The sequence below is a fragment of the Sciurus carolinensis genome, chromosome 2 (assembly GCF_902686445.1).
Source record: "Sciurus carolinensis chromosome 2, mSciCar1.2, whole genome shotgun sequence".
Lineage (NCBI taxonomy): Eukaryota > Metazoa > Chordata > Mammalia > Rodentia > Sciuridae > Sciurus > Sciurus carolinensis.
This window is the reverse complement of record NC_062214.1, coordinates 100,359,510-100,371,053: the sequence shown is the minus strand read 5'-3', so window position 1 is coordinate 100,371,053 and position 11,544 is coordinate 100,359,510. Positions and strand designations below refer to the sequence as shown.

At 37.5% G+C, this 11,544-nt stretch overlaps 1 long non-coding RNA gene across 1 annotated transcript; it reads left to right on the top strand.

Annotated features, from left to right (window-relative positions):
- Positions 1-1,388: 1,388 nt before the first annotated feature.
- On the top strand, positions 1,389-5,707 carry LOC124972248 (uncharacterized). Its single transcript, XR_007106445.1, has 4 exons — positions 1,389-1,558; positions 2,532-2,617; positions 3,620-3,803; positions 5,652-5,707. It is a non-coding gene; the product is annotated as an uncharacterized LOC124972248 (long non-coding RNA).
- The last annotated feature ends 5,837 nt before the right edge of the window (positions 5,708-11,544 follow it).

Here is an 11,544-nt window from a genome sequence, read left to right as displayed (position 1 = left end):
AGCCATAACCTAACCAATCCATCCTAGTTTGAATGGACTAACTGGGTGGTGATTGTGGGGGGTGACTGAAGGAGGTACGTCACTGGGGGCATGCCCTGTAAGGGTTCATTTGCCATTCAGTTGCTTCTCCTTCCCCTTCTGCTTCCTGGCTGCCATGAATGGAGCAGACTCCTCCACCAGGCCCTTCCACCATGATGTTCTGCTCACCGAGAGCCCAGAGCAACGGACTCCGCTGTTTATGGAATGAGACCTCTCAGTGAACCCCAAATAATCGTTTCCTCCTCTGTGTTGTTCTTAGATATGATCACAGAAATGAAAAGCTGACTAACACACAAAACATCCCTATTGTTCTTATTCCAGTTTGACCACAATTTGGATTTTTGCTCTAATAATAGGAAAACTTCTATATGACAGAGAGGAAATATTCCTCTTTTTTCTGAAAACTGAAAAAAATTATTCCTACTCATTTGTACCAGTTACCATTTTTCAATTACGGGTATCTATAAACACTCATGTAATTCTCAAAATTTCTTGAGTTAGGCATGATTTCTATTTTTCAGAGAAGAAAACTGAGCTCAGAGTAGTTAAATAAAATGCCCAAGTGTACATAACTACTAAATCAAATCATAATTAGATTTCAAATTCATGCTCTTGATTCTAAATTCTGAGTTTTCCTCATATGAAAGCTGGAACATTTTCCCTAAAGGGTTAGGCAGTAAATATTTTCAGCTTTGTGTTCCACAGAATTTCCATTGCAACTGCTCGGCGTTGCCCTCCTGTCCAAACCACCTCTCACAGGCCCTACCTACAGATACCCTCATGTCAGGGGTTGGGTTTCAATATAAGAATTTTGGGGGAGGCAAGAACATTTAGCCAACAGCAGCCCTCCATAAAAGACTGTTGGAACTCTGTTTTACCATAATTGTTTCTTTCTGTCCCATAACTCCGGGATTTAGGTCAAGAAATATGACCAAGATATCAGTCAGAACATTTCATGTGTGCTTTGAGTCATTAGTTAATTAAAGCCAAATGCAGTTTAGGACTAATAAAAAGCAGCTGTGTGTAGCATTCAGGGTTACAGAAATGACCATATTTCCAGTACTGATGTTTTTAGGTTATTGATTTTAATCAGAGGTGTGGTAACCTTAGTGGTTGGTTCTGTCCACATCCATTCTAGTCTCAAATGATTAACCTAAGCGAGTCCTAATCCTATTTGTCTTGGCAGTGATTGGTTTAAGGATAAGCTACCTCCCAGTCCTGGTCATTAAGATAAGGATTCTGCCGCTGAGGGCTCTAGAAAAAGTTTCCTCCCTCTTAAGAAAGAAGCAAGAAAAGAGGCTGCTCCTTTCTTCCTTAGTACATTTTTCCTCCTGGAGGTTTTGTCTGGGATAGAAACAACCCGCTCGCCAACATGAGGGTGTCAACCGGTCACAAAGATGGCACACAGAATACAGTCAAGCAGAAGTATGGAAGGCACTGGAACTTTTGATGACCCTGGTAACCCTCCGAAGCAACTAACCTGGGAATATCGTTCTTTTAGAGGACAAGGTTATCTAAAGTATTAAGTTCATTTTTTCATTGGAATTTTAATTAGCTTTATCTAGATATAACTGACATACAATAAACTGCACGCGTTTAAAGCATACAGTTAGTTAAGTTTGGCTTACGTGCATAGCTATGTTTAAGTCTATTTAATTAGATATTTGATTCCTTGCAGTCCTGCTATTATAAGCTGGCCTAAAACATTGTTCTTTGATATTTTTATGACTATTTAAAGGCAAAGGCTGAGAACGAGAAATGTTGGGTTATCATCTTAATTCTGCCTTGATTCTCACTGAGTGATTTTCAGAGAATCACATAACTATTCTGGTTTTCAAGGTTTCTATTCATGTAATGAAGAAGTCAGATCAAAGGACTACACCTCACATATATTTCCCTATTCTAATCTTCTATAAGCTTATGATAATGAACAGAATTAAGAACCCTTAATTCTTTCTCATAACACAGTTTCATCTAGATCTGTGCTGTACAATATGTTAGTCAACAGTCATTAGCTACATATATTAGTCCAGACTGAGTTGTACTGAATATATAAAATCACAAAGAGTTTGGAAAATTTAGTGTGAAAAAAGGAATGTAAAATATCCAATTAATTATTTTTATGTTGCTTACCTATAGAGCTGATCATATTTTGGTTACACAGAGTTACATAAAATACATGATTAAATTCATTCCACCTATTTTTTTCAACTTTTTAATGTGACTACTAGAAGCTTTCTAATTACAGATGAGTTCACATATTTTTCAATTGGATAGAGCTCGTTTAGATTGTACTATGTGAACTATGGTTCAGAAAAAGAACTTCTCACAGAGGCCAAATTGGAATGAATCAAAACAAAGAATCCATTAATACAAGGGGCTTATAGAATTTATCTCTGCATCTTACTTCAAGGATAAGATGGTCCTATTTTTATCCTGTGGCAATTAATTTCCTCATTCTAACAAAAGAAATTTATGAAATCCCAACTTAGAAGCAGATTATGGCATCTGTCATGAGGAGAAACATGAAACATGAAGGAAAATTCTCTTGCATATTGAAATACTGAGAAAAGAGCAGGTAGGTATAAATTTGTTTTATCTTCTTATTGGTAGAGGATATTCGAGCTCTGATGATTAGGAAGGTCACTGATACAAAGAAACAAGTGGTGAAAAGGCCTGTGGTGCCACAGGTTTCCGTGGCCTGTGCTCCTACAGTGAGCTCTGCCCAGGCCCAGAACTCTCAACTGCCTGTCCTGGTGCCCGTCTTGCTCACACCATGAACATGGCCCCAGGCCTTCTCTTCTGCGGTCTTCATCAATCACTGGGCGAACAGAACACCTAGTCAGCCTTCAGCATGTGGATAGGAATACAAGCCGGGACAGGCAACACACTTCCTACCTAGATATTGGATCTTCACCTTTTGTACTTTTTCTCCAGATCAGGATTTAGCAAAGTCTAACCTGTAGGCAAATTGGCCTCACGTCTTGAAGGCAAATTGGCCTCACGTCTTGATCCCGGGAACCTAAAATACCTTCTTTCTCTTTGCCAAAAAAGGTTTTTGACCTCTGTTCTAGATATCTGAGAGAGAGAGAGAGAGAGAGAGAGAGAGAGAGAGAGAGAGAGAGAAAGAGAAAGAGAGAGAGAGAGAATGGACAGAGATTTTATGACCAGGGAAGATCCAAACATGTCACTAGATGGCTGCTGCTATCTTTGAGTTTCTGTCGAAGACGTTGGTTGAGAACTTTTTCATGTCATTATGAGCCAATACTAGAATAAGTTGAGGGTAGGCTATCTCTGATGTATCTCAAATTCTACTGATTTAAATTTTAATCACATTTAAAAATACCTTCACAGCGGCCTCTAGGCTGGTCTTTAACTAAACAAGTAGGCATAATAGCCCTGCCAAGTTGACACAAAATTAACCATCCCACTTGTCATGCTTTTTTTCTGCTCTAGAATTCATGCCTTAGTAGATGGAAGATTTAATATTTAATATATGTTACTATGATTATCAAGGACTTAGGCTGTATTACTTTCTTTAGTTTCTTGTAACTATTGCTTTTCTCCTTATTGTCAACAGCATTTATTGTTTTAGAGGAAAGAGAACAAGATTCACAGCAAAGAAACATCTTTGAGTTTCAATAAGACTTTTTCATTTTAAAATCTATAATATGAGGGTATAATGTTTATTTCACAAACAACATAACTGAGAAAAACAAGACAAGTCTGGCTATCTCATTGCTGAAGAAGTAAAGATTATGCAGGTGAGCAAAGAGAAGACAAATAACTTAGATGCAGGTGGATTCCTGAAAAACAAGCTTGTGTCTCTACCGTTTATTCATAGTCAGGTGTGGGATGGGGAAGAGAAATAAGGATAGAAATCAGAACCCCAAAGCAGTGCAGGGTTCTCTTTGGATTTCTGTGGGGAGTTCAGGAGTGCTGCAAGCCCCACAAAATATTTCTGCCTCTAGCAGCACACACAAGTGGTTCAGTAAAGAAATTTGAGACAGCATGTTCCACCTCCTTGATGTGCAGAAAATTCAACTTTTTTTCTGGAGGGACCATATCAGAGAAAGCCATATCAGAGAAGTTTATTGCCAAAAGTGAGGAAAGAAATAACTGAGATATAACCAAAAAGCAGAAACGAATGGAGCAGAACATTTCCCCTTCTGGATGCTGCTGTATGTAATGTTATCCATCCATACAACATGAACAGATGATAACTCAGACACCCACACGTTTACAGTATGCTAATGGGTTGACTTAGGTCTGTATTTGTTTAGGATAATCTTAATTTATACAAGTTGCTTCATTAATTATGTAAATTATTAAGCAGCAATCCCTTTTACTCTAGAAAGGTGACTATATGGTCAGCTGTCTAAGCCCTAGAACTCAGATGCAACCCAGGGGAAAAATGAGAAACCTGAACCAGTTGAAGTTAAAGTTTTTCTACCTGTAAAAAATGAAGAGAGATATCTAAAATGGAAATTCAGTTCACTTGTAAAGAAAATAAGAATGGCCTTTTGGCATATTTGAAACTTTATTTCTCTCCTATTTTAAAAAGCACCTAAACCTCAGGAGTTTACATTGTCAAGTCCATTACACTATGCACAATTCATTACTTAAAAACAATAGCATATATATGAACTTTATATTTTATGTATTTAATTTCTGCCTCGAATTTTTACCATGCCTTTATTCCAGGAACAAAAATAATCTTCACTAGTTTTTATGAGTTGGTAGCAAGCAAGGGCTATTCAGTGAAGAGCTGCATAAGCCCTGCTAAGGAGATTTGGACTGTGTCCCAGGGAGTGAAATAATAAATTTGTGTTTTGGAGTCTGCTTGGGCAGCAGTATGTAGGATGTGATAGACACAGCAGAACCATCATCAGGAGGCTCTTGTGGCAATTCAGATGGGCAATGAGTCTGAACTGAGGGAATGACCATAGGGATGTCAAGAGGACAAACATGAGAACTACAAATAGGCAATCAAATAGAAGATATTTGGAGACCAATTTCATGCTGTGAGTGAGGAAAGAAGAAAAGATTTGTTGTGATAGAAAATAGAGAATGAGGTCAATGTGGGACCCAGGATTGAAGTTCCTGTGGGATGTTCACGAGATGATGGTTTTGCAGGTGAATATGTGACATAGAGATGTGCAGAGGGACATGTTTTGGAGGCTGAGATTATTAGGATTAGAGAAAGTAGTAAACATTAAAAAATTAAAAAGAGAAAATGCATATAGTTACTTTCTCATACTCCTTCAGTAAATTTAAATAAAGCCTGAATAAGATATATGTTAAGGTTCAGGTTAGAGGATATTATACTAAAAAAATAAATAAAACTCTTCATTCTAAAATAAATAAAGTTCAGTAAAGCCTTTCATGAACTTTGGCTTGGAAATCCATGTTGGAAGTATTTTACTTTGGACCAGAGTCTTTTAACTGAGTGAAAATTTTCCCTTGAGGGACATATGTCCAAGGACAGTTTTGGTTGTCCTAACTAGAGGAGTTAATAGGACACTATTATTAGAATCTAGCAGTAAAGGCAAGGGATTGATGTTTGTTATGATTTGGATCTGGAATGTCCCCTGAAGTCTCCTGTGTTACAGGTTTGGTCGCCAGCTGGTGGCGCTAGTGGGAGAAGATGGAAACTTTAGGAGTTGGGATCTACTTGGAGGAAGTAGGTCACTGGGGGCACTGGGAAGTAGGTCCTTGAAGGGTACATCTTGTCCTGAACCTTTTGTTTTCTTTCTCTTTGCTCTTGCTGCCACTAAGTGAGCAATTTTGCTCTACCAGGCCCTCTGCCACTGTGTCCTGCCTCACCACAGACACAGAAACAACTGAGTCAAGAGGTCATGGACTGTAAGCTCTAAAACCATGATCCCAAATAAATATGTCCTTCTTTTAAGTTGTTTTTCTCAGTTATTTTGTCATGGTGATAGAAAGCTAACACACTGCTAAATATACTGCAACTCACAGGACAGCTTCCACCAAAGATGTTAATATTGCCAAGGTTGAGAAACCCCTATCTTAGACAATTGAGCTAACAATTTTGTTGAAAGAGCTAAAATCATCCTTAAATTGTTTTTCTGATCAAGAAACACCACAGAAGGACTTTGTAATGCATGAAAGGACCCTGATATTCTGGCTGGGAAGTCCATTCTAGTTAGCTCTTCTGACTCAAAAGGCCACTTACATGGTCAAAAGCCCTTGTGAACTCCCAAAGCCCTTAAAGCACTTTGGTAGCACACAACATTGAGGGCTCCAAGCAAGCAGGGCACTTTTTACTCAGGGAACCCCATAATACAGGATAGCAGTCAATGCAAGGATAACAAGTTCAATAACATGAGACTAGATGGGAAAGCATATACCATGAAGGGCATCTGAAAAATGGAGGCTTGAAAATGACCACCAAATTTGGATATTGCATTTTCAGATATGAAGCAAAAAGGTGAAAGTTGTTCAACAATATAACAGTGATAAAAAGCACAGTCTGAGTCCAGCTGTCTGAACTTACAAAATGTCTGGTCTTATACTTCTTAGTTGTTGATTTGCAGCAAACGACTTATCCTCCCTTTTCACCTGTAAAGAGGGATAAAAATATCACCTGCCTCAAAGAGTTGTGTTTGGGAGTAAATCACATATGATATGGAGGATCCTACCTGGTATAGTTTGTTATCAATGAAGAAGAAGGAAAAAAAAAACCTAGACCCAGCCCACTATTTCCAGAGTTTCCTGTCACTAGGGACTTCCAGTGTTCAACACAAAGATATTAACAGTATAATGTTGGAAGCAATGTGGTACCTGCTTTTTCTTCCTTCCGGAGTTTTTTGTTTTGTTTTTGGTCAAATCAATAATTTGCTGATTGATATTTGTTAAAACCAGTAACATTTCTGCTGTTTATTCCCCTAGTTTCTGCCATAATAAATGGGAGTAAATGAAATAGATTCATTCTTCAAATTATAGTTCTCATGTCCCTAATAAAACATCTGGAAACCACCAGGCATGGTGGAGCACACCTGTAATCCATCAGCTTGGAAGACTGAGGCAGGAGGATCTTGAGTTCAAAGCCAGCCTCTGCAACTTGACAAGGTCCTAAAGCAACCCAGTGAAACCCTGTCTTGAAATAAAATATTTAAAAGGGCTGGGGATGTGGCTCAGTGATTAGGCACCCCTGGGTTCAATCTCTGACACAAAATTTTTAAAAATTCTGGAAACCACAAGTAAGACAGATAGTTATAAAAGATTCTAAAGTTTAAAAAGATTCTGAATGGTTCCAAAAAGCAGAACCTGCATTCTTATAAACTACACTGTAATATGTAATATGTAATATTTGGTCTTTGGCAAATTATTTAGCCTTTCTGTGTTTCTGTTTCCTTAGTTATAAAATAGGGATAGAATCTATTTCACAATATGGTTGTGATGATTAAATAAGAAATCACATGTGAAGTAATTAGGCACAGCATACCCAGAAAATATTCAGTAAATGTTAGTTATTAGAATTAGAAATGTTAGTTATTAGATTTTAATGAACAAAGAAATCTATGCATTTACCATTTCAATAAATTTTTAAACATAAACTATAGGATGGCAGAGAGAGGTCAAGTTTACAGTGTGCTACTTTGGGGCTATTTTTGCAAACTAGTCTAAGAATTCTTGGTGTAACTTTTTGAGAAGCACAGAAGTAGCTAGATTTCTAGTCCCTGGGACAGCAATGCAGGCATTTAAATATTTTTGACCAATCCTCTTAGCTGATATTCAGAAAAAAACCTCATGAATAATCAGATACTTAATATCGTATTCAGCTGTTTAAAGTTTCACCACTTCATACTCATTAATGACATGTCACACTCACTAGTCATGGTGCAAAGGAGGATTATTAACAACCATGGCCAGATGTGCAGGTAAATGCCCTGTGTAGAAGCCATGCATGTGGGGTCACCCCACAGCCTGGGTTGTGGCCAACTGCACAGAACAGTATCAAATAGGTGACATCACTGTGGAGTTCAGAAGGACCCTGAGACCTGGGTAATTTCTTCCGCCATGGTCCTACACAACAGAGAAGTAGCGAAATCAGAGGGAGGAAAATTAGGACCACATACAGGATAAACACTACAAAATTCTGGATAACTCTATCTGTATATACTAACATTTGTTAGAGCAAAATTCATAAAGTGGAATTTTACCCACTTTTGCTTTAATTTAAATTCTCAATTTTAATATATCTTTAACTGATTATTCTATTTTATTTCTATTTTTCCAAAATAGTGTGTCTATTCTGAAATTGGCTGATTTTTCCTATATTAATGTTTGCTTTTCATATGTGTGTATACACATACACATTATTGATGAAGAGAATAAGGATTAAGCTTTCCTTTACCCCATTCTTGTTCCTATCATATAATTCCCTCATTCTCCAGATAGTTTCATTTTTTGTTAGGTTAATAATTGCTTTGTAATAATTATTACTGCTATTATACACGGTTCAACATATTTTCTCCTAACTTGACACACAGTAGAAATAGAAAATAGATTTACTGAATTGAATAAATGAATGCTACCATGTATTTTTTTCATGGAAGCAGAATAATGATTTATTAGTTAATTGACAAATGAAAGTTGTATTTATGGCATAAACAGGTTGTTTTGAAATATGTATACCATGTATTTGTAACTTCCTGAATATTCTTTTCATCCTACAACAGTGAAACTCTAAATACCCAGTAAGTGTCTCTCATTCTTCCTTGCCCCAGCCCCTGACAAGCACACTCTTCTTTGTAGCTCTATGAATTTAACTTCTCTGGGTATCTCATATGAATGGAATCATATAGTGTTTGCCTTTTTGTGGCTGGCTCTGTTCACTTAGCATAATGTCCTCAAGGTTCACATCACTGAGATGTGCTACAATTTCATTCCTTTTTAAAAAAGTGAATAATATTCCATTGTATGTATATATCATATGTTGTTATACACTCATTCATCCATGGACAGTGGGATGCTTCCACCTTTTGAATATTATGAATAATACTGCTATGAACATTGACATACAAATATCTCTTTAGACCCTGTTTTCAATTCTTTTAAGTAGGTACCCCGAAATAGAACTGCTGAATCACATGGCAATTTCATTTTTCCTCTTTTTAAAGAAATGCCCTGTAACAGTACTATTTTACTTTCTCACCAAACAGTACACAAGGGTCTTCTTTTTCCACAATCTCATTAGCACTTGTGTGTGTGTGTGTGTGTGTGTGTGTGTGTGTGAGTAGCTTTCCTAAACTTAGGTGAAATGGCATCTCATTGTGATTTTGATTTGAATTTCCCTAATGCTTAGTGAGGTGGAGCATCTTTTCAGGTGTTTCTTGGCCTCAGGCTAGTTGTTTTATCAAAAAAGGATCATCTGCCCTTCTCCAGGGTTAATTTGAACAGTTATCAACATTTTGGGAGCAAATCAGAAGAAAGCTGGGCTATGGACATCAAAGTGCAAATTTTCACCCATCCATCCTGCCTTCAGGGGAGACTTGAGTCCGAAGCCCAGACTTCCTCTCATTCAACCTGTCCACAGAGGGGAACTCCAAGTATCACCTGAGCAAGGGGCGGGACAATTGCTTGCATGCAGATGGGGGTGGGAATTGTGAAAGTTAACTTGGCCCTTTCAGTTGAAGCCTTACCTCACTTTCAAAGGTCATGGTCGACTGGGGTTTCTGAACTTTTAAGCAGCTCTGGCAACACCAACCAGCTCACTTCATAGCATCATCCACTCTGACACTCATCTGCTTTCCAGCTTTTGGGATTTTGCTGTTATTCTTTTCCTATTCTCTATTTTTCTTCAGGGTTGATATCTTTTGTTCCATAATTTCAGTGAGGTTTCACATTAGGGTGGAGATGAAGGTGACCTTAATTTGCCCTATTAATCAAAACTCCCACTGTCATTTTGTTATTATTAGGAATAATTAATACTTTTTTCACTGAAGGAGAGGAAGACAGAAGAGGACAGAGGCAGAAGCTTTGATGAAATATTTTACCAAGATTTATTAAAGCAAAAATAAGTTTTCCTCTCTCCATACATTCTATTGGTTTCTACTTTAAATCCTCCTCTCCCCAGATATCCTACCCAGTTCATCCATTTTCAGTGTTTCGTTTAATAGAAAGGCATTTCGAATACATGTCATCCTTGGTAGGAAGGCAGAATTTGATGTACATGGTATTTGACTTTGTATAAAATCTTTCAGGAACTCAATGACTTTCTGAGTTTTAGGCTCACTCTTTAGAAGTGCTTATGTGTTTTGGTTGGTCTTCAAACTCATAAAAAAGCTGTAGAAACATACTTTTAAGGGTCATTTGATTATATGAACACTTAACAGAAGTCAAAAGAGAAGCTATTTGTTGTTTTCTACACCCTTAGATGAACTATGACCAGTCCTATTCTGATATAAAACATTCCTGGAAGATTATCTTTCTGGACTCAGAACACTATATTTGACTGTAGTTTATTTGACTATAGACTATTTGACTATTATTTGTTCTTACCCACTGTGCTTAGGAAAACCTTGGCTTTTAAATCAACTGAAACCAGTGAATCTAGTGTTTGCTCCTGGTAATACTCAGTTCACAAAACAACAACAACAAAACATATTTAAAGAAGCAACTTTTATTAAAATAAACTATTTAGCTTGTTTATGTCAAAATGCTCTATTTAAGCTAAGAAGCCTGCCAAGACTTGGAGTGCCATTATGGTGTTCGTAATTAAGATTCTCAGGCATTTTGGATATGCATAGCAATTTTGGTTATTTGTAATATTGTGTCCATTCATAATAGTATATGCATATAGTCCTTGGGGAATTTAAATTATAAGTCTTCATGCACAGTTGAGGAAATTGCAGTTCTGAATATTATATGAAACTATTTTTCTAATATCAAAGAGCTAGCAAGAAAGTGAAGGAGCTGGGATACAGTACCAGTAGGTTCTACTACATGTTCAGTGTCTGCTATTTTTATTTTTCAAAATATTTGCATTAAACTATATGGATGTGGATAAAGAGATCAAGAATGTGAAAGGATAAAATGAGAGAGGAAGGGTTTAAACTAGACTGAGACAGGAGAAAACACTTTCCTCACCCTCCTCAAACCATTCAACAGCCTGTTTACAGCCTCAGAATCTACTGGCTATCTTACCCACACCTGGAATTGTGTATGTTTTCTTGGTATTTTGGACACATTGACTGACGCTGTGTAGCAAGAACACTCTGAAGAAGCCTTCACAAAGGCTGCCTACATTTGCTATCATGTGCTAGTTCTAGCAAAATGCCAGGGATTGAAGAAAAGCCTATTGGCTCACCAATTTCCAATACTGAGGAAAAGCAAACTCTTACGTAAGGGCAGTGTTCTGGTTTCATCTCACCCTGGGCACAGGGGGAAATAGCTTCTTCAAGGTAGTGAGCCAGGTCCACACAATGACTCAGCATCCCAGCCTCCCCCACCCACATGTGTGCCTTCAGGTCTCAC